Genomic DNA, 21358 nt, shown 5'->3' with positions numbered 1-21358 from the left:
TCCTTTCTCTTATCTCTGATCGTCTTCCTCTTTACTCTTTTCTCTCACCTCCCCATCCAAAGCTCACATCTTTCGTCTTTTCTCTCCTCCTCCCTGTCCTCCTTTTTACATCCGTCTTCGCCCTCAGATTGTCCTACTCCTCTTTATTCTCTTTTATGCTCTACCTCCCTTCTCTCTCTTTCTCTCCCGTCCTCGTAAGCTCTTACTTTACTTCACCTCTTCTTACCTCGTCTCTTCTTCCCTTTTCTTGCTTCCCCTCTCCATTCCACGCTCTCAGCTTTCCATCTCTCTCCGCCCGTCCTTCCCTTCCACCTTGTATAGGCCAACCGGCCTCTGCAAGAGGCCGGTTGGCCTATACAAGGCAGCTCCTGTAAACCTAACACCACTTCGCCTAACAATCCATGAATTTATCCAGCCTCTTCTTGAATGTGTCTATGGTATTTGCACTCACAACATAACTGACAAGTCTGTTCCACTCTTCGACCACTCTGTTAGTAAACCAATTCTTGCCTACGTCTTTGTTAAATCTGAATTTATATAGATTAAAACCACTGCTACGTGTCCTACCTGGTTATTTTTCAACAAAAAAAACTATTAACATCCTCTTTATTAAAGTCGCCTCTGTTCTCATTCTATACATCCTTCATTCTTCATATTTCAATCCCTCTCCCTTGTTCTCTTGTCCCTTGGTATACTGAACTGTATACCATTTTTACAATTTCAGTGGCTGTCCTCCTTTCCCTAACACTTCTTAGCCTTTAAATTCCCCCATTCCTCCTTCTGGTCTCAACGCTTACTTCATGTTTTCTCTCCTATGCCTTTACTATTTTCCACATTCGTACTTCTATTGTATTACCTATTCTTTTTTTTTCATTCTCCTCTCACCTTTCCCACCTCATTGTTTCGCATTCCCACTATTTGACTTTGCCTTCTATGTGTGTTTTTATTTCACGGCACATTTTTTCCTTCTCTTCCTTCTCTTTTCCTCCGTGTATCTCTTTAATCGCCCCCACCTCATTCTTTTTTCGTTATCACACATTAACCTTGCTTCACCCATTCCTGGATCTTCATTTTCTCTTTCGGTCGCGTATCCCTTTCTCATTTCTGCTACATCATCGTCTCCACGTTTCCCTTCTTCTACCCATTCCTAACTCCTTATCGTCCTGCTCGTCCTAGCCATTCCAAGAACTTATCACCTAATCAACGTTCCCTCATCTCTCCTTCTCTGCCAGTATACCTTCCGTGCTACCCTTCCTTCTGCCGCTCCCTCTGTCCCGTTATCCTTTTATTTCAATTCACCGCCGCTGTGTGTCCTGCTCTTCTCCCCCTCGTGTGTCAGTCAAGTGTTCCAAGCTGAAAAGCCAGACCTCAGTTTAAATTATATAGTAGGGAGGTCATCGCACAGGACACCGTGTAATTCATCTCCCTCTTGGCGGTTTAGCGGGATAAATTAGCAGCGAGGGAGATATTTCAAAGCGCAGTTGTGGTGCGTAGCTATAACACCACAGATCTGGGTAAAGAAGTAACGCACTGGCCACCGAGCGGTCCATTCCCCTCTGTTTTGTTAACTAAAAAAAAAGTAACAGGGGAGCATTTGAAAGATAAACTGTGGTTCGCAGCTCTGAATCCGCAGACCGCGGTTTGAATTCTTGTATAGAAGTTATTGCACGTCACCCCGTTGTCGAGCCCTAGCTCCCGTGGCTCTTGGAAGGCGAGGGAAACTTTGGAGAGCTAAGTCACTGTGGATTCTGTGTCCTCTAAGTTGGTCCTTAGTGTCCGCGGTGAGAGATTCGTTCCCATCACAGACTCGAAGACCGAAACGGCAGAATGGCACTAACGCAACACAGTTTACGACTCACTGAACACAATATATTGACCCTTTCATTCCGTCCTGCTTTCCTTCCTTCCTTCTACATTTCTGTGTATTGTTATTCCTGTCCTTGTCCATTTCCATTACCATCCTCGCTTAAAGGACAGTGACAAAAGTAAGGACTGAAGCAACACAGAACTTTGCGTGCCCTTCAAAGACTACGTTTGCATTGTCCTCCCTTGCTGCCTTCCTTTGTTTCTTTATCCGTTACTCCTGTTTTCATCGCTCTCTGTCATCGTATAGCCCATCCCCTCATTTAATCGTGTTTTCGAAATCCTTCCTTCTCTTGCCCTCCATCCTCCTCCGCTTCCTCCTCCTCCTCCTCCTCCTCTTCCTCCGCTTCCTCCTCCTCCTCCTTTTCCTCTTCGTCCTTCTCCTGTTGTCCTTGTATAATTCAATGGTTTGACCGCACCTCGAGTATGCAGTCCAGTTTTGGTCCCCTAACTACTGGGAAAATATTGAATTATTGGAAAGGGTTCAGCGCCGCGCTACGTAAATGATTCCAGCCTTAAGAGCTCAACCGTACGATGAACGACTCCAGCGACTCAATCTCTTCATCTTGGAAAAGAGACTACGAGGGGATATGATACAGATGTTCGAGTAACTGAAGAAGTTCAGTAACGTCGACCACTGCAAGTTTTTTGAGCTACAAACTAACTTAAGAACTAGAAACAACTGTCTGACAATTCAAGTGAGGCGATGTAGTACAAACATTGGCAGGAGTTTCGTCTCAAACCGAATTATCCGTCATTGAAATAACCTTCCCACAGAAGTAGTAAATGCAAATACCATCAACTCCTTTAAAAGTTGAGTAGACCACCATTTCAATGCGTCAGGAGTGACCTGAATACCGAAGCGCCTTAATCTGCTCTACGGGCACCAAGTGGCTGTCGAGCAGATTAAATTACCAAAGCGGGCAACCTCGTAATGAGCCAATTGGCTTTCTGTTGCCTGTATTTCTATGTTTCCATGTTTCCTCCCCTCCTCCTCCTTCTCCTCCTTTTTCTCTTTCTCCTTCTCCTTCTCCTCCTCCTCCTCCTCCTCCTCCTCCTCCTTCATCCTATCTCGTTCGAACCATCAAACTGTTTCTATTTCACCCCGAATCTATTTGTACCATTCCAGTTATCCTTCTCCTCCATCCTCTTCCTCGTCCTCCTCATGGTCTTCTTCCCTCGCTCTCCCCCTCTCCCACCTAGCCCCATGTGATAAAGGGCTGCGTGAACGGCCTCGGAGCTGTAATCTTCGTAAACGTGATGGAGCAGTGAATCCCCGAACGAGGCTAAAACGAAACCGGTGTGGTGTCGTCAGACATCCCTGTATCCTGAGACATCCCATCCTGTATACATACATGAATTTCGACACGGTACCGTGACTTTTGTCGACTGCTTGTCGGGATCTGTCCCACCCAAGTTTATTTATATTATTATAAAAGTAAATGATGATGTATGTGTGTATATAACTAGGATATCAACTCTTCTTCTTCTTGTGACCTGTTCCGCTTTGCATCGCTTTTTAAGTCCTCCTTGGTACTTTTTTACACTAACTATTTCAGACCATTTTTGGAATCGTTTTTCGGGAATATCTTCAAGGCTATTAGTCGAACAGTTATGACATTCTAAGACAATGTTTACAACACCCCGCCGTAATTTACAGTGTTATTGGAGTTAGTCATATTTATATACTTTAGGAGTTTACTCCTATGATTTTAAGTTGTAGTCAGTGAGAGCCCAAACACCTGTGCAAAGGTTCGGATACGTCGACTTACCCCCCCCCCCCTACATTAGTTCCCTCCTTCCCCTACCAAACAAGCTCACCCCCCCCCTCCCACTCCCCCTATTCCCCTTACCATTCTTCTCTCTCTCTCTCTCTCTCTCTCTGAGGAGAGTCGCTGCTCAGCTCTTGAGCAGCGACAGGACACAACCCCCGACTAATACCTGGTATCCATTCACTGCTGGGTGGACAGGGGCGTGCTGTTGGTGGATGTTTACTAGTCCTTATTACCGGGGCAGGTGTGGGGCCACATTCTCACCTCATCTGCCACATGGCAATGAAATTGTGCATTAATGGCATGATACACTGTCTCCTCCCCCTCCCTTGCCCAACCCCCGAACATCTCCCCCCTCACCGATAGCATATCCATCACCACCACCATCAGCACCCTTATAATTCTCCTTTACACCTCCAACACCTCCAGTACCACCCATTCACCAGCCAGACACTTTCCGACAACCACCAACCACCATTACCTAACCCACACTTTTACCAATATCCTTCAATACTTGTCCACTAAAACCTTAACTTCCCAACGTGGTGTTTTTGTCCCTTCGCCCACCACCAACATCCTTATAGTGCTCTTATACGCCCAGACCCAACACCCTCAGTACCACCCACCCACCATCTCCACCACCCACCAGTGTCCTGTTAAAAGTAACCGCTGCTTCACCCTATGTCTTTCAAGAGCTCTCCACTAAAACTTTCACTTCACCACCAGATCTTTTCGTTTCTTCGTCTTTCCCCTTTACTAGCTTCACCTTGACCAGCATTCAGCATCCCCTTTCCCTCTTCATCATGACCATAACACCTTCCCATTCAAAGCCGTTTTTATTGTATCTTTCCTTTTTACCTGCTCCCCTCCATGTTCCTTCCCTTCGTAGTCTCCTCCTCCCCGTCCTTTAACCTATCACTTCCTTCCCACGTCTTCTCATAGTCTTCCACTTGGCATGTTTTGTGTCGACTCAACTCCGCCGTCAACTATTATAGTCGTCCTGTCCCTTAACCTGTTAGTACACAGGGCCCTTATTCCCTCTCGTCTCTTGTGACTATACTATTTTCCATTCTTCTGTCTTGTTTTCTTCCCTCGACACCTGATCCCCATCTCTATACCCAACAGTGCCAATACAGCCACCTTCTACTTCAAGACAAGCCTTTATCTGCTCTTGTTGACGGTGAGGTGTTAATCTTCAGGTCAGATGCTGGCTCAGGTGACAACTGATGGTGCGAGGCAGGTGGGCTGTATCTGGAAAATCACTTAGATCACCAACTTTTTTTTTTTAACAGAAAAGGAAGGAGCTTACGGGAAACGAGAAAAAAAAAGTTTAGCAAAAAAGCCTCCTAGTCGCTGCTCCTAAGAAAGTTCTTCATCTCTAGTTTCCTTTCTAGCCGTTTTATATCTCCTCTGGTAGACGGTCACTGTTCTACCCCTAAACATATCAACAGTGGTGTCCCACAGGGCTCTGTCCTATCTCCCACTCTTTCTGTTGTCCATTGATGATCTTCTTTCAGTAACAAACTGTCCTCTCCACTCAATATCATTTAACAGAAGACCCTCCCTTCAGGAATTACGTGATTGCAGGCTGGAGGCTGCAGAACGCTTGACCTAAGATCTTGCTCTTATTTCCGATTGGGGCAAAATAAACCTGGTGTCCTTTAATGCCTCAAAAACTTAATATCTCCACCTATCAACTCGACACAATCCTCAACACATCTATTCCATATACTTCGACAACACTCAGCTGTCACCTTCTTCTACACTAAACATCCTCGGTCTATCCTTAACTCGAAATCTTAACTGGAAACATCATATCTCTTCTTTCGCTAAATCATCTTCCTCGGCGTGATGGACGACGCGGGTTCGAATCCTCACGCTACCACTCGGATTTTTCAGTCACCGCCGAGTGGCTTAAAACTACCTACATGCTGTCCTTGCATATACAGGAAGCCTTGTCCGTCACGAGTTTGGGGCAGAATGATCTCATGCAAGATGGCGCCACTATAAACACTAGCCTTACCAGACAGAGTGGAGTCAATCAGGCCCCACCTCAACAACTCTCCTGGGCTTACCATCAGGCCCCACCAGGAAGATGCCCACCGGCGATGTTTAACAACGTAAAAAAAAAAAAAACATTCATGTCGATTGCTCTTCTGAACTTGCTAGCTGCATGGCTGCCCCCCTACTGCTGCCCCGCTGCACTCATCCCTATACTGTCCAAACCCCTTATGCAAGAGTTAACCAGCATCTTCATTCTTTCATCCACTTCACTGGTAGACTCTGGAACAGCCTTCCTTCATCTGTATTTCCTCCTGCCTATGACTTGACCTCTTTAAAGGACAGTATCAAGACACCTACCCACCCAAAATTGACCTCCCTTTTGGCTACTCTTTACTTTTTTTTTAGGAGCAGCGGGTAGCATGCTTTTTTCCACACTTTTTTGATGCCCATAAGCTGCTTCCTTTTCTGTAAAAAAAAAAGGTTGTAATCTGAGTGATGTTACAGAACTTAGTGATGAGTTGCAGAGTCCTGTGCCGGGGAGACAAATTGGACGGTTGCTGCCCGGCAGGTTGTTGTAGCTGTTTGATGTGGGAACGAGTGCACAGCCTTGAGGGGGGTTGCGTGCATCTTGCTCCACCTGAGTGACGGGGCTCCAGCACTGTCACTGTCACTTGAACTGACCCTCCCCTGCTGCTGAGTTACTGGAATGGTTACCTTCGAGACTTCGGTGTGTCGGCAGGGACGGGGAAGATGACTGACGTCGGCGACACATGCAGCCATCACTATCTTTCGCGGCACCACTAACACACTACACTCTCACTGTCTGTCTAATTTCACTACATTTCACAAATGTTCTTTGAAAGAAGGAGTTCCTTAAAAAAAATGTGAAGGAACAGGGGAAGGGAAGGGAGAGGGTCAACAAGCTGATCCGGTGGCTGCAGCGGAGAGCGCCATGTGGCACGTCTTGACCCGGTCAGGTCTAAATATATATATTTTTTGGTGTGTGTGTGTGTGTGTGTGTGTGTGTGTGTGTGTGTGTGTGTGTGTGTGTGTGTCTGTGTGTGTGTGTGTGTGTGTTTTCGTAAAAAGACACAACATAACGGCAAATCAAACAATGATGCAAATAAAAATCAAACACACACACACACACACACACACACACACACACACACACACACACACACACACGCACAGTTTACTCCTCATTCATTAAGGCTGTTTTTTTTCTCCGGAGTAACGAGGCGAAAAAACTACAAACAAAAGGTCAACCAAGGCTTCTTTCAGTGCCACAGGTCATCGCTCGTCTCTCGAACTTCATCTCGTTGGAATTTAAAGGCCAATTACAGAGCCGTAAAGAACGAACAAATACGCTTCCAGTTGATTATCTCTGGAGCGTGGGCGAGTCTCATTATTTGTATGCCGCTCGTAAAATGTTAAATGGATGTTCCTACTAGCGTGCGTGCGTGCGTTCGTGCGTGTGTGTGTGTGTGTGTGTGTGTGTGTGTGTGTGTGTGTGAGATAATGTAATCGTTCTCCTTCTCTCGTCTAGGACTAAGATTGCTTTGTCTTGCCATCCTCTCCTTTTCCTTCCATGCTTTTCCCTCCTCGCCTCCCACTCTCTTCCCTCTCCTTCTTTCATTTCACATTCCCTCAACTCCCCAAAATGAACTGCTATCTTTTACCTTTCAATTGTTTCCATTAACTTGACTTCTATTTGATTTATTTATTTATTTATTTATTTATTTTGGTTTCTTCTTTAAGTGGGCAAGAAGGAGGAGGAGGAGGAGGAAGATAATTAAATAATATGTTGGTGTGGTGTTTAAGGGAGGAGGAAGAGGATGTAATAAGTCTCTGGGATACGCCGTTTTATAGCGATGCCGCCATTCGTTTAGAAAGGGGATGTGGGGCGCCCTGGGGAGTGGCGCGACCTCTGCGCCTCCTGACTGTAAAAATGTGTGTGGCTCCTGAATGTTGTTGTGTAAGAGTTGTGTAACAGTACACGGCCTCTGTGCTAATTTGTTGGTCTGCTGGGACGTCTGTAGGAGGCCTTGTTGTTATACCCTTAGCGGGACGGGAGTGGTAAAATGGTCTTAAATCCTTTTTCTTTATTTTTTTAATACAGTAAAGAAAGCAACTCAAGGGCAAAATGAAGAATATACAAAAAAGCCCCGTAGTTGTAAAAGAGTACGTTGGTTTTGTGTGCACTGTGTTTGTTGAGTTTATTTTCTGTGTGAAAAACCGATCAAATTGTATAACTGAAGGATAATGTTATCCAACAATCATATCCACATCTCTTTGAAACGTTTTTTTTTTTTTCTATGTATAAAAGTACGGAATTAGTTTTTAACACCTAATATACGCACAGTTTTGGAGTATAATCTTCCCCTTTCCTCTCCTTCATCCTTTCGTTTTTCTTCCCCCTTCACCCCCCCGACACACCTGTTTTCTTTATTTCCCGGACGGCAGAAAATGTAATACACCACTTTTGGGTCGAGCACGACTTAAATTATTTTAACAGTCCGCGTGATCTCAGCAACATGTCACCCGCCAGACTACGAAGGGACCTACTGCAGGCTCTGGGGGGGGAAAAGGTTACATAAGAGGTGCAGAGCAAAACTGTGTTTTTTTATGTTCTATGGGGTCAGACCTTTAAAAAAAGTTTGGGTGATTCTTCAGCATCAAGTACGTTTTCTCAATATAGCCCCTTATATCATTTTCCATCAGCGATATTTTGCCAAAGTGGCAATGTTCATATTTAATCAAATTAATAGCATAAAAACTGCTTTAGAAATCAAAAAGTACACATGTTTGTAAAGATTATGTGTAGGAGAACATATTCATACATTACTTGTCAACATAGATAATGTTTTCTTGCAATACATGGTGAAAATAGTGAAAATTTCGACGCAATTTTCCTTTCAGTGCACCCTTAGCATTAAATATGCTGACCTCCTACTCCCTTAATTATTAAGGTAAAGGGATGAAACTTGGCCAAAAGTAGCCTTATTTAGTCCTCTGTTTAAAGATGTGTTTGGAAATGAACTGCTGTTAAATGTTGTGACCAAGCATAGACTTATGCGGAGAAAAGTCACCCCTACCCCAAAAACCTGACGTTCCGCTAACAGCAATACAATTTCATCATGCTAAGAATACTTTCTTATATTATATCACAACAATACATTATATACACACATACCAGTCAATGTCTTCCATTACATGAAATTCAGCTTATTTAATGCATACCAGGTCATTACAAAAGCAACTATACAACAGTGCAACCTAATATAAATAGTGTCAGAAAATGCCAAACTGTGTTTATACAGCTACATTGAAGTGATGAAGATGGTAAATAAGTGTACAATGTCAACAGTGAAATATATGTGATTTCTCTTGCATGGCGTATACTGAATATTTAGACAAATATATAATTATAGACATCTATGCACAACATGCAGTCATGTTACTGGGTTCTTGCACATTGTGGCTGACTTCCTCTTGCAATTACAGAACTTGCCACATCTCACATTAGCAACTCTACATGAGCACGATGACCTTGTGCACTTCGTGCAAGTACAAGTCACCGACCATCTAGGCTCCAATAATTTCCATGATGTTGCAGGCATCAGCTCATTCTCTTCATACTGAAATCCGTTCTCTTCAGGCTTAAGGAGTAGTGCATTTCCTGTTTCAAGCTGAATGTCTATGCAATGTATCATGTGATATGCATTGTACAGGCTCCGTTTGATGTGTGGTAGCATGCCATCACTAGTAGGATGGAGAATATGAAGTGAACTTGATTTCGAATGATGGAATATCTCGGCTCGGAATTCAGTGAAATTCATGGCTTCGCTTTGTGGTTTTAGAACCTTGATCATATACAGCTCTGTTTTGTTGATTGTGGCTTCAGAGAGGTTCGGGGATTTGGCAAACTGCTTCAAGAATTTCTCTGGTTCAGCTTTCAAAGCAGCCTTCTTGGTGCCTACTTTACTGGTGATGTCAGTGCCAGTCAGACTATGAACCGCTGGTAGTACATTGCACAATGAGGGTCCCTGACGCTGGAACAATGTGTGAAGTGGAATGAATCTTGTGGTATCCCCAACACCAGCTTTGACCCATAGCTCTTGAATACCATGCTGGACAATGACATCAGTGTCACTTGAGATTACGACACATACTGTGTGTCCCTCTTTCAGTGCCTCCAGGACATGCACTGGTATTCGAAGATCAGCTTCATCAAACGCTGTGGACTGTAGATTTGTCATCACAACCTCTGTGCCTTGATGAATTTTGATACACTCCCAATCATCTTCCTTTGTAACACGACCCAAAATTGTTGCATAGTTTCCAGAACTATGTCTCCGAAGATGGGAATAGGCAAGCTTCTCTACAAGTAGTTTGTTTGAGGAAGAAGGCCAGAAGGTTGTCCAGTCCTTCGGAACTGGTGTTGCTCCTGTTATAGCACTGTATTCAATTGGGATATTTTCACACCTTCTCTTCCTTTCAATATCCTTCACTGTGGACTCAGTGGAATACATGTCAAACACATAATGACACTGACCAAACTCATGGTATTTGGAAGTTGTGGTAAGAAACTTTGACAGCAGGTCATCAAACGTGGACAGCTTTGCAGTTTGGACCTTCCTGATGTTTGCCATCACATCAATTATAAAAGCAGAATTTCTCTGGTGTCCGTAGCTGTAGTCTTCAGGCTTCAGACATGTTTCTAACTTCCTTATCAAGAAGCTCTTTGTTGGTTTTGTCATACTCCCATCATCATCAAAGAGTAGAGGGGACGGCGCTAGATCATATGTTAACAGGTCATCGGTTGATAGTCCACGGTCTCGAGCAATTTCGATGGTTCTTTCGATGATGTTTGTTTTCTTGATGCTCTTGGCTTTGTTTGTTTCCTTGTTTTTTGTGCTTCTCATGGTTTTCAGGTTTATGCGATGTATTGTGGCACTGATACGTGTGGTTTTGTCATAGAGGCGGCTCTTTCTCATTTCCAGGTATTTCTCTTCCCCTCTAGAAATGGCATTCAGGATGTCATTTCTGATGCAAGGTGGCATGATTTCCTTTGTGACAAAATTCTGTAGGGTTTGAGAGGCGTCTGGAGAAAAAGGAGATCCTTTTTCCTCGATAAACCGCAACATAGCTTGTATGTGGTCCTCTTTGCGATCTATGGTTTTCTGAGATGACTCGTGATGGTGTTGGTGGGACTCATGGGTGTCCTCCATGACATTTGAGTACAGGCGATGCAGGTTTTTAACTGCTATCATTTCGTGATGCACTTCTTGGCATCAAATTGGCTGTCTGGTGTTGGTTGAGTAAGATTGACAGACTCCATTATACTATCTAGTCAAAACGTGATTCTTGAAAATATCTGTAAATATAAGAAAGGTTTAATATTAGTTGGGATTGGAATTGCATTGTCCTTGATATGAAAATGTACTTTCATACACAGGAATAGTCATTGCATGGTCATTCCCTGCAGAGGTATGAATATATCTGTCAAGTTGCGGAACGTCAGGTTTTTGGGGTAGGAGTGACTTTTCTCCATATATGTCTATGCCTGGTCACAATATTTTACAGAAGTTCATTTTTAAACACATCACTGAACTGAAGACTAAACAGGGAAATTTTTGGCCGAGTTTGATTGCTCTACCTTAATTATTAAGGAAGTAGGAGGTCTGCATATTTCATGCTACGTGTGAACTGAAAAGAAAATCGCGTCGAAATTACATCTATTTTCTCCATGTGTTGCAAAGAAACATAGTCAATAGTAACAAATAACATTTAAATATTTTCCCCTATATATAACATTTACAGACATGTGTGGCTTTTGATATTCGAGGCAGTTTTTATGCTATTAATTTGATTAAATATGAACATTGCCACTTTGGCAAAATATCGCTGATGGAAAATGATATAAGGGGCTATATTGAGAAAACGTACTTGATGCTGAAGAATCACCCAACCTTTTTTTAAAGGTCTGACCCCATAGAACATAAAAAAACACAGTTTTGCTCTGCACCTCTTATGTAACCTTTCCCCCCCCCAGAGCCAGGAATAACCAGGGAAAGGAAACCCCGCTGATGCATCTTTCCTTTTCGTTCTCCTCCTCCTCCTCCTCATTTTCCTCCTCCTCCTGCTCCTCTTTCTCCAATTCCAATTCCTTCCAAGTTTTCGTCTTCTTCCCTGTTCTTTTTTTTGTAGTTCCTTCTCTACTGAAAATTTCCTCTCCTCGACAGTGTTGTCTGTTGCTGTGTTTTGTTCTGTCTCAGGTTGTCGCGGACTTGATGCGAATGAGATAGTGTCTTTACGTTACTCCGGCAGCGTCTGTTTGTTTCTTGTCTCAGTGGCTTGGTTTCCAAGCATCCTTTTGAGTTTTGTTCAACACATATCTAAGTAACTTATGCTTACACGCTCGAGAGTGGTAACACCCCTTCTTTTCCAACTCCTCCCTCTTCTACTCCTCTTTCCTTTACACCTTCCTCTCGTTCCTCCTTCCTTCCTTCAATTATTCATTTTCTTCCGTTCTTTCTCCTTGCATCGTTCCCATCCTTTCCTCTCTTTCCATGCACTTTCTCGAACCAGCCCCCCCTTTTCACCCCCTCCACGCCTCCCTCTCTCCCTCCAGTGCGATATAGATAAGGCAGATAGAGTGGTCCTTCTCCCTTAACACCCTGACGCTACTCCCGCCTTCCTACTTCACTCTCCCTGCCTCTCCACCTCTTTTCAGACTCCCTTCCTAGCTTCAGCCTCATCCCAAGACTCTAATTCACCTGTCCTTTATCTCCTCTCTACATCCAAGCCTTATTACATTTTCTCATATGCATCCATCATTTTCCTTTCTTTCCCATCCAATAATCCTTCATCTCTATGATTTGCTTCCCCTTCACCCTTTTCCCCACGACTTACCTGGTTTACCCCTCTTTATCCCTCTTCAATAGCCCTTGATCCACCTTCTCTCCCTGCCCAGTTATCCTTATCATAACCTCAATTTTCCCTCCCAGTTATATCGCTTTCCTCCAACTTTCATTCATTCTCCACCTCTATTACCTTACATCTCTCTTCCTCTCCCACCTCACCCTTTAATCCACTCTTTCAGTCTTTACTTTGCCTCCTCCCTCTCATTTACCATTCATCCACCCTACTCCTTCTTTCATACCTCCTCCCCTCCACAATCCTAAACTTCGCGATATATATGTCTTCTCCTCCACTCCCGCATCTCCCTGCTTCTTCCCTCCTCCATCGCCTTAACCTCCTATCTTAAATGTCCTTTCCCCCCCCACCCTGGTGCTCCCTGTCCTTTTTTTTTTTGCTTTACATCGCGGCCTACTGCGCCGTTAGGCTTCCTCTCTGGTGGGTCATGATGGTCGGTCCAGCCCGTTGTGGGGCAGGCGAGTGTTTATAGTGGCGCCATCTTGCATTGGCACATACTGCCCTCGAAGCTCATCTTTGAGCCTCTCCTTGGAGAGGTTATCTAGAGTCCGGGTTGATAGGTGGTCTTCAGGGCAGCATGTGGGTAGTCTTAGGCCACTCGGGGGTGACTGAAAAATCCCAGTTGTGTACCGGCCAGGATTCGAGCCGACGTCCCTCCTGGATCTCCCGAACGCGACGCCGGCACGCTACCACTCAGCCACCACCTCCCCAACAACTACCTTGAAACCTTCAACTTGCTATTCCTTTTGCCCCATAGTCTACCTTACCTCCGTCTCGTCGCACGAAGCTAAACACTTCTTCTTCAATCGAGTTGTTAATGTTTGGAACTCTCTACCTTGTGATGTCGTTGATAGTACAACAGTTACGGCCTTCAAGAATAGATTAGACAAGTGTTTTGAATCCAACCAGCAACTAAGATATTACTCATTGTCGTAATAACGTTAAGTTCTTTCGAATACTGGTGTCCTTGTCCGCTTTTATCGCCCGGTTAGTGGTAGCAGTAATGGTAGTTCTTTCCTCTTTCCTACATAAATTCCATGCATTTTTTCCATGCTGCATGGTTCTTTTTCCTTTCCTGCCAGCTTTGGCTGGAGGGATGGGGGGGTGGGGAGGAGCTTTCGCCTTTGCTGTCCTTCATCTTCTACCTTTGATTAGATAGTTAGTGTAGCTTGTCACAAACAACCTCGTAAGGACCAGCAGGTCTGCTGTTGTTTGTTCTTCCTTTGTGTTACTTTGTGTTCCTCCCTATTCTAAACCCCATGACTTGGCCCCTTCCTCCTCCCCAACCTCCTTTCCTTGCTCTCTGTACCTTTTTCTTTTGACATTCCTTCCCATTCCTTATCCACCCTATCTCTTTTTTCTTTAAAACCCTCTGAAACCCCTTGACTTGTCATGTTCCCCCCTACTCTTCACCACCACCCTTCACCACCATCTTGGAACACCATGGCCTACTTACTCCCACCCCCATTGATCCTTCTACATGTCTCTTCCGTCCCATATCTTAAATCCAAAGCTTATCCCTCCTTTACCTTCCCCTTTCCCTTCTTGCTACCCTATGGACATCCACTACTCCCCTCCCACCCTAGTGACTCCTGCCTCCCCCTTCCCCCCACCACTTTTACCCCCTGAGTAGCCGGCAGCAGGCGAGGGGAGGGTCACCAGTTGGCACGCCGTCGGAGGCTGTAAACCGTGCTTTGTGACGGCCATCTGTCCGCTGCACGGGAGCTAAGATTGGCGGGGATTGGTAAATATGTGACGCCGCTCCGTTTGCAAGGCTTATCGAGAGTTTAAGGAGGAAGGGATTCATGGGCTTCTTTAATGGTGAAGGTAAGGGGGAGGAGGAGGAGGAAAGGGGGTGTATGGGATCGTTTATCTCCGACTTAATCCTGGATTGAAAAGCAAATACTGGTGATGGTTCCAACGGATAGCGTAGTTGAGGAGGAAGAGGAGGAAGAGGAGGAGGAGGAGGAGGAGGAGGGGGATTTTGTCTTTAAATTCACTGATGGCAAGTGTCTGAAGCGCCTGGACTTGTCTGACCGGCTGGCTGGCGGCCTGAGTGGAGGATTTGATTGTCTGTTCAGGTGTAGGAAAATGTTCTTTTAACGTTTTATCTCGGGCGGGTAAAAAGATTCGTAAAATTGAGGAAAGGCTTTTAGATGAATGAGCTGGTTTGTGGATTTGAATGCGTTCTATACTGGAGAGAGAGAGAGAGAGAGAGAGAGAGAGAGAGAGAGAGAGATTTACATAGATTTACATAGAAAATCAGACCACACAGACCCCATGGTCCAGACTTGGTGGTCTGTCCTTAAACATAAGTGATTTTACATTAATCAGAAGACTCCAAAACGTTGCATTTCTACTCTAGTTGATATTAAGTTGAAGGAAGTGACGGTCGAGCTTATTTTTGAAGGAGTCAATCGTGTTACACTGGACCACTGACGGTGGAAGCTTATTCCATTCTCGCACTACAACGTTGGTGAAGAAAAATTTGGTGCAGTCTGAATTTACTTGTCTACATCTGAGTTTTACGCCATTGTTCCTCGTGCGCAAAGTGTCATCGATCATAAACAATGTTGATCTGTCTACATTCGTAAAACCATTAAGTATTTTAAAACATTCGATCAGTTTTCCTCGGAGGCGACGTTTCTCAAGAGAGAACATGTTAAGGGTAGAAAGCCTTTCTTCGTAGGATTTGTTGCGCAAGGAAGGGATCATTTTCGTTGCCCGACGCTGAACACCTTCTAATTTAGCAATATCCTTTGCATGGTGGGGAGACCAAAACTGTACCGCATATTCCAAGTGGGTCTGACTAAACTGTTGTAGAGCGGAGTATTACATCTTTATTCTTGAATACAAAGTTTCTTTTAATGAAGCCCAACATTCTGTTCGCTTTATTTGCTGCATCGATGCATTGCTGTGAGAATTTGAGGTTTGACGCGATTTGACCCCAAGTCTTTGACGCATTGAACGCTTTTGAGTTTAACGCCGCGCATTTCGTATTCGAACTGTATTCTATTCTCGTTCCAACTTGAAGGACCTGGCACTCGTCTACGTTAAAGGGCATCTCCCATCTATCCGACCAAGATGAAATTTTGTGCAAATCCTCTTGGGCTTTGCCTGTCTTCGTCAGTGAGAACCGAGTTGCCAATCTTTGTGTCGTCTGCAAATTTACTAATGCGGTTATTGAGTCCAACATCCACGTCGTTGATGTAAATAATGAAGAGCACTGGGCCAAGGGACCGAGCCGAGCCTGAGGACACTGAAACAGGACGCCACTAGTGACAGGCGCCCACTCTGAGTTAAATCCGTCAATCACTACTCTTTGTTGTCTGTTGCTCAACCAATTCGCGATCCATTGGTTTACTTGACCGTCAATACCTATTTTCTTTAGAGAGAGAGAGAGAGAGAGAGAGAGAGAGAGAGAAAGAGAAACACACACACACACATGCCGAGCGGAACGAGGAAACGATTAGCAGGCAAACATAAAAAAAAAAAAATATTGATGATGGAAACAGACGAGACTTATGGGAACCACACATCTTTTCTTCTTTGTACTCCGCCTCGCTCCAGGCAAATGATTATTGTGAGAAATGACGGGGATCGGCGATGACGTGAAGTAGAATTAGTTCATTAATCCGGACGGCAATTGAAACCAGGTGTGCATAGGCAGGTGGGCGGGTGGGCAGGTAGGTGGGGCGGGGGACGGATCAGAAGCCTCGTGAATCTATACGGATACACACACACACACACAAAAAAAAAAATGCCTTTAACAAATTTTTCACGGCTTCCTTCCTCGTTCCCTATTTCCCTTCTTACCTTTCATTCCTCCCTCCATCTCTCTCATTACTCCCTCCTTCACTCTTCTCCACTTCACTCACACAGAACGTCCCTCTCTTCCCCCTCTCATTTTCCCCTCATGCAGCAGCTCCCTTGCGTGCCCAGAGCATGACGACCTTTTCCCCTCCCAAGCACGTATACTCTCTCCCTTCCCTCCCTTTTCTCCTTCTTAATCTCTTTCCACTTATTCCTTGCATTGCCTTGTATTCTTCTGCCTGGCTTCTTCTTTCCTCCTCGTACTCGTCCTTTTTATTCTCCTTTACATCTTCCCAACACAGATTCTCCTTCACTTTCTACCTCCTTAGTCATACTCACCTTTCTTCTCTCCTCCCACCGTCTGTACTCCCTTCCCTTCTCCCGGCGCTTTTTCTGTTTGATCTTTGGTCCGTGAAATTCACCTGCTTTGCCATTTACAAAGCACTACCATCTCCCCCTCCTCCTCCACCTTCTCCTTCTCCTCCTGGTCCTCCTCCTCCTCCTCCTCCTCCTCCTCCTCCTCCTGGTCCTCCTCCTCGTCCTCCTCCTCCTCGTCTTCATCTTATTTTTCCCTTTCATTTCCCTTTTTCTTCACTGTGCAGTTGGAGATGGACAATTTAGCAACACATTAAAAACAAAATCTTTAGATTCCTTCTCTTCTTCCTCACTTTTCCTTAGTCTCCTCCTCCTCCTCCTCCTTCTTCTCCTCCTCCTCTACGCATTGATCGCCACTTTGCTGCATCGGGAGTGAACTGAACGTATCCAAGAGTAGATACACAAGTACTTTAATCCTTCCCTGCAGGCCACTCCAATGGCTAACGGACTGATTAAATCACTGAAAGCAGGCAGCCTTGTAATGAGCCAGCAGGCTTTCTGCTGCCTGCTAGTCCATGTTTCCTCCTCCTCCTCCTCCTCCTCCTCCTCCTTCAGTAAGCGTATGGAATGGTCTGCCTCAAAACGTCATCACAAAGGAACACAAAGGAAACACAAAGGAAGAACAAACAACAGCAGACCTGCTGGTCCTTACGAGGTTGTTTGTGACAAGCTACACTAACTATCTAATCAAAGGTGGAAGATGAAGGACAGCAAAGGCGAAGGCTCCTCCCCACCCCTCTTCCCTCCAGCCAAAGCTGGCAGGAAAGGAAAAAGAACCATGCATCATTGAAAAACTGCATGTAATTTATGTAGGAAAGAGGAAAGAACTACCATTACTGCTACCACTAACCGGGCGATAAAAGCGGACAAGGACAGCAGTATTCGAAAGAACTTAACGTTATTACGACAATGAGTAATATCTTAGTTGCTGGTTGGATTCAAAACACTTGTCTAATCTATTCTTGAAGGCCGTAACTGTTGTACTATCAACGATATCACAGGGTAGAGAGTTCCAAACATTAACAACTCGATTGAAGAAGAAGTGTTTAGCTTCGTGCGACGAGAATCTTTTACCACTTATCTTCAAATTGTGATTTCTTCTTGTTCTATTTGATCGATCAATTGTAAAGTAATCTTCCGCATTAATATCATTGAATCCTTTAAACATTTTAAACACTTCTATTAGATCGCCTCGCATTCTTCTTTTTGATAGGCTGAATAAATTTACTTCTTTAAGCCTTTGTTCATTTGACAAATTTCTCAACCTAGGAATCATCTTTGTTACTCTTCGTTGGACCCGTTCCAAATTTTCTATGTCTTTTCTGTAGCAGGGAGACCAAAACTGTACACAGTACTCTAGACGGGGTCGAACCAACGAATTAAACAGTTTTAATATTACTTTTTTCCGATTTATTATTAAAGACTCGTCCGATGAAGCCAACCAAATTGTTTGCAGTTTTAACTACCTCTGAACAATGCTGACCGGATTTTAAATCGCTTGATATAGTGATTCCAAGATCCATTTCTTTACTTACTGCAGAAAGTTGTTGGCCATTCATTACGTACCGAACGCGATTGTTATTTTTTCCGATGTGCAACACTTTACATTTGTCAACGTTAAATTTCATTTGCCATTGATTGGCCCAACGTGCAAGTCGATCTAGATCTGATTGTAAAGCTTCTTCGTCGAGTGTCGCAGTTACTTTACAAGCAATTTTTGTGTCATCAGCAAATTTTGATACTTTGCAAGTGAGCCCATCATCGATATCATTAACATAAATTAAGAAGAGCATGGGGCCAATCACTGATCCTTGAGGTACGCCGCTTTTGACATCGAGCCAGTTAGATGTAACACCGTTTAGAACTACTCTCTGTTTCCGCTCAGAGAGCCAGTCCGCAAGCCAGTATGGGTTCCGCAAGGGGCGTTCTACTGGTGATCTCCTAGCCTTCTTAACTGACTCTTGGTCATCCTCTCTTAGCCGTTTCGGTGAAACTTTTGCTATTGCGCTGGACATATCAAAAGCTTTTGATAGGGTCTGGCACAAATCTTTGCTTTCTAAACTACCCTCCTACGGTTTCTATCCTTCTCTCTGTACCTTTATCTCCAGTTTCCTTTCTGACCGTTCTATTTCTGCCGTGGTAGACGGTCCTGTTCTTCTAAATCTATTAACAGTGGTGTCCCACAGGGTTCTGTCCTATCTCCCACTCTTTTTCTGTTGTTCATTGATGATCTTCTTTCCAAAACGAACTGTCCTATCCATTCCTACGCCGATGATTCCACTCTGCATTATTCAACTTCTTTTAATAGAAGACCCACCCTTCAGGAACTTAACGACTCAAGGCTGGAGGCTGCAGAACGCTTAGCCTCAGACCTTACTATTTTTTCCGATTGGGGCAAGAAGAACCTGGTGTCCTTCAACGCCTCAAAAACAGAGTTTCTCCACCTATCCACTCGACACAATCTTCCAAACAACTATCCACTATTCTTTGACAACACCCAGCTATCACCTTCCTCATCACTAAACATCCTCGGTCTATCCTTAACTCAAAATCTCAACTGGAATTTTCATATCTCATCACTTACTAAATCAGCTTCCTCGAGGCTGGGCGTTCTGTACCGTCTCCGCCAGTTCTTCTCCCCCACACAGATGCTGTTCATATACAGGGGCCTTGTCCGCCCTCGTATGGAGTGTGCATCTCATGTGTGCACACAGCTCTTCTGGACAGAGTGGAGGCAAAGGCTCTTCGTCTCATCAGCTCTCCTCCTCATACTGATAGTCTTCTACCTCTTATTAAAGACTCGTCCGATGTTGCCTCTCTTTCTATCTTGTTTCGGTTTTAACTACCTCTGAACAATGCTGACTGGCTCGCTTGGGATAGTGATTCCAAGATCCTTTTCTTTACTTACTGCAGAAAGTTGTTGGCCATTCATTACGTACTGAGCGCGATTGTTATTGTTTCCTGATGTGTAACACTTTACTGCTGTCAACGTTAAATTTCATTTGCCATTGATTGGCCCAACGTGCAAGTCGATCTAGATCTGATTGTAATACTTCTTCGTGGAGTGTCGTAGTTACCTTACTAGCGATTTTTGTATCATCAGCAAATTTTGATACTTTGCAAGTGAGCCCATCATCGATATCATTAACATAAATTAAGAAGAGCATGGGGCCAAGCACTGATCCTTGAGGTACGCCACTTCTGACATCGAGCCAGTTAGATATAACACCGTTTAGAACTACTATGCTCAGAGAACCAGTCCACAAGTCAGTTGTGAATGTTACCTGAGATACCGTGCGCCAATAGTTTGCTGAGCAACCGTTTGTGGGGGACCTTATCAAATGCCTTCTGAAAATCTAGCTATATGATATCTACTGATCTGCTTTCATCGAACACCTCAAAAATATAATGAAAACAATCAAGTTAGTTAGTTAAACACGAACTTTTCCTACGGAAGCCATGTTGCAAAATAAATATTATATTAATTCTTCGAAGAAATTCACTATATTGTCGCGAATGATAGTCTCCATTAACTTACAAACAATCGATGTCAGCTAATTTATTGATAGTTTCCTGTATGAGGCTTGTCCCCCTTTTTGAAAATTGGTGTGACATTTGCTAGTTTCCAATCCGACGGAACTTTTCGAGCTGTTAAAGATTTATTGAATAAGATAGCGACCGGTTTAAAAATATGATGTTTGATTCCTTTAAGATCCTAGGGGTAGTTTTGTCTGGACCAGGAGCTTTGGCTACTTTAATCTTTTCAATTGTGCGTAAAATGTCACTCTCTACGATGAGCACGCCATTTAAAATCTTTTCGGTCCTTCTAACCTCCTGCGGTTGAGGTGGTAAACAACCTTCGTCGGTAAATACGGATGCGAAAAAGTTATTTAGGATTGTAGCCATTTCATTTTCATCGTTCGTGTGGTTACCATTATCATTAGCAAGTGGTCCGATACTACAAGTGAGTGACTTTTTATTATTTACATAGCTAAAAAATTCTTTAGGATTAGATTTACTTGTTTCCGTTATATATTCTTCAAGATTTTTTTGTTTGGTTTCGCGGCGAATTCTGTCCAACTCTAGTTTGTCAGCCTCACTCTGGGTTGATATGTATTTACTGTATACGCGTTTTTTAAGAGATAGGCATTTTTTAATTTCGTTATTCCACCATTTGGGTGTCTTTTTAAAAGTTGAACGTCTGTTACGATAGGGTACGCATATGCTTATGGCATTGTTCAATATTGTGGTGAAGGAGGAGAAGGAGATGGAAGAAGCATTTGAAAGAGAGAGAAACGGAAAAGAATGAGGATGAGGCGACGAGGAAGATAAAGAAGAGGAGGAGAAGCAGAAATAGTAATAGGAACTGAAGAGAAGTAATACGAAGACGGTGGAGGAGGAGGAGGAGGAGGAGGAGGAGGTGGTAGTGGAAGAGAAGAGAGATGAGAAGCAGAAGAAGCAGTAAAATGATCTCGAGAAAGAGAATAATAAGGAGAATAATAATAAGGAAGAAAAGGAGAGCAAGGAGCAGGCGCAGGAACAGAAGAAAGAGAAGGAGGAGGAGGAGGAGGAGGAGGAGGAGGAGGAGG

The sequence above is a fragment of the Eriocheir sinensis genome, chromosome 16 (genome assembly GCF_024679095.1).
Source record: "Eriocheir sinensis breed Jianghai 21 chromosome 16, ASM2467909v1, whole genome shotgun sequence".
Classification (NCBI taxonomy): Eukaryota; Metazoa; Arthropoda; class Malacostraca; order Decapoda; family Varunidae; genus Eriocheir; species Eriocheir sinensis.
This window is presented reverse-complemented; position numbering follows the sequence as displayed.